This window comes from Sardina pilchardus, chromosome 21 (genome assembly GCF_963854185.1).
Source record: "Sardina pilchardus chromosome 21, fSarPil1.1, whole genome shotgun sequence".
Classification (NCBI taxonomy): Eukaryota; Metazoa; Chordata; class Actinopteri; order Clupeiformes; family Clupeidae; genus Sardina; species Sardina pilchardus.
The window spans coordinates 1,110,102-1,112,601 of NC_085014.1; positions in this window are offsets into that span (position 1 = coordinate 1,110,102).

Sequence of the window (2,500 nt, forward strand, 5' to 3'; positions counted from 1 at the left end):
GACGTGACGGAGGGTGTTGTGCAATTCACCCCTGACAACAGCCAACTCTCAGGAGACATCACGGCCTGTCAATCATGCCACGTGAGTGGGTACACCAGAGAGAGAGGGAGAGGGAGAGAGGGAGAGAGGGAGAGAGGAGAGAGGAGAGAGGAGAGGGAGAAAGGAGAGAAAGAAGAGGGTTGAGAGGAGATAGGGAGAGGAGGGAGGCAAGGGGTGTAGAGGAGAGAGGGAATAGAGAGGGGAGAGGAGGAGGAGGGGAAGAGGGAGAGGAGGGGTATAGAGGAGAGAGGGAATAGAGAGGGGAGAGGGGGAGAGGGGAGAGAGGTGGAGGAGGGGTATAGAGGAGAGAGAGAATAGAGAGGGGGAGAGGTGGAGATGGAGAGGAGAGGTGGAGAAGGTAAGGACTGGAGAAAGGTAATGACTACAGCAGCCTTGAAGAGCAGCAAGAAGCCTCAAAGTCCCACAGGCCTCTCTGGGGACCCAGGGCCATACGGCAGCCACAGAGGGACACACCTCGCCGCACTAACACTCACTCCAACGCTTCAAACAGCAGCAGACAGGCAGTGAAATAATGATGCCGCCCCTCAATCATTCAGCAGCACATGAATATTTCAGCTCCTCCACACACACACACACACACACACACACACACACACACACACACACACACACACCACCACCACCACCACAGAAGCCACAGCGTACAGTAGTCCTCTCTCAGCTCCTCCACACACACACACACACACACACAAACACACACACACACACACACACACACACACCACCACCACCACAGAAGCCACAGCGTACAGTAGTCCAACAGACCAGACTGGAGACGGCCGGCTTTAGCCACAGCAGCAGGTGCAGCCCTCTCCACCAGCACACAAGTACAGCTAGCAACACAACACAGCACACACACACACACACACACACACACACACACACACACACACACACACACAGCAGGGCAACCAGGGACACCTGCACACAGATACAGGGAGCAACACAGCACAACACACACACACACACACACACACACACCCTTGCCCATCATCTTAGTACTATTTCCACTACTGCTTCCTCTGTTCTCACATGCTTATACCCACAGCACTGCATCTCTGTGACACTGTAACACTGTAACACTGTACCACTGTAACACTGTAACACTGTAACACTAGCTTTGGCAACACTGTAACACTGTAACACTGTAACACTGTAACACTAGCTTTGGCAACACTGTAACACTGTAACACTGTAACACTATAACACTGTACCACTGTAACACTGTAACACTAGCTTTGGCAACACTGTAACACTGTAACACTGTAACACTGTAACACTGTAACACTGTAACACTGTAACACTGTAACACTGTAACACTATAACACTGTACCACTAGCTCTGGTAACACTGTAACACTGTAACACTGTAACACTAGCTTTGGCAACACTGTACCACTGTAACACTGTAACACTGTAACACTGTAACACTGTACCACTGTAACACTGTAACACTGTAACACTGTAACACTGTAACACTATAACACTGTACCACTAGCTCTGGTAACACTGTAACACTGTGCTCTCTCTTCTGGGATACTACTGTGTTATTTGTAACACTAGCTTTGGCAACACTAGCAACAGTCATGCTAATAAAGCTCATTTGAGTTTGAGAGAGTAAGAGACAGAGAGAGAAAGAGAGAAACAAAGAGAAAGAACAGCAAAAAAAGAGAAGAACAAAAGGAGGAGGAAGAACACCAGAGAGTTTAGAAGACAAGAAGAAGGGAGGATAAAAGAAGATGAATGGAGATAGAGAAGAGGAAAGGAGGATAGAGAAGAGGAAAGATAGCGGAGAGGAAAGGGAGATAGAGAAGATAGAGAAGAGGAGAGGAAAGGGAGATAGAGAAGAGAGATAGAGGAGAGGAAAGGGAGATAGAGAAGATAGAGAAAAGGACAGGGGGATAGGGAAGAGAGATAGAGAAGAGGAAAGGGGGATAAGGAAGAGGAGAGATGGAGGAGAGGAAAGGGAGATAGGGAAGAGGAGAGATAGAGGAGAGGAAAGGGAGATAGGGAAGGAGAGTTCACAGCACACCACAAGAGGAGGAGGAGAGGGCATATAAGACATGAGGAGGAGGAGAGAGGGAGGAAGAGAGGGAGGAGGAGAGGGAGGGGGAGGAGGAGAGGGAGGGGGAGGAGGAGACAACAGAGGAGAGAGTGATGAGGGCTACAGAGATGACATCAAGGCCTTCCTGCTCCCATCTGTTATGGAGAGGAAACGACTGTTGACTCAGAGGATGCTCACTCCTCTCTCTCTCTCTCAATTTCTCTCTATCTCTCTCTCTATCTCTCTCTCATCTCTTAATCTCTCTTCCTCTCTCCTTCTCTTTCTCTCTCATCTCCCCCGCCCCCTCTCTCTCTCTCTCTCCCTCTCTCTCTCTGTCCTCTGTTCCCTCTCCTAATGAGGTTTCAGTGGAGTTGCTGAAGATCCTGTCCTCTCATCT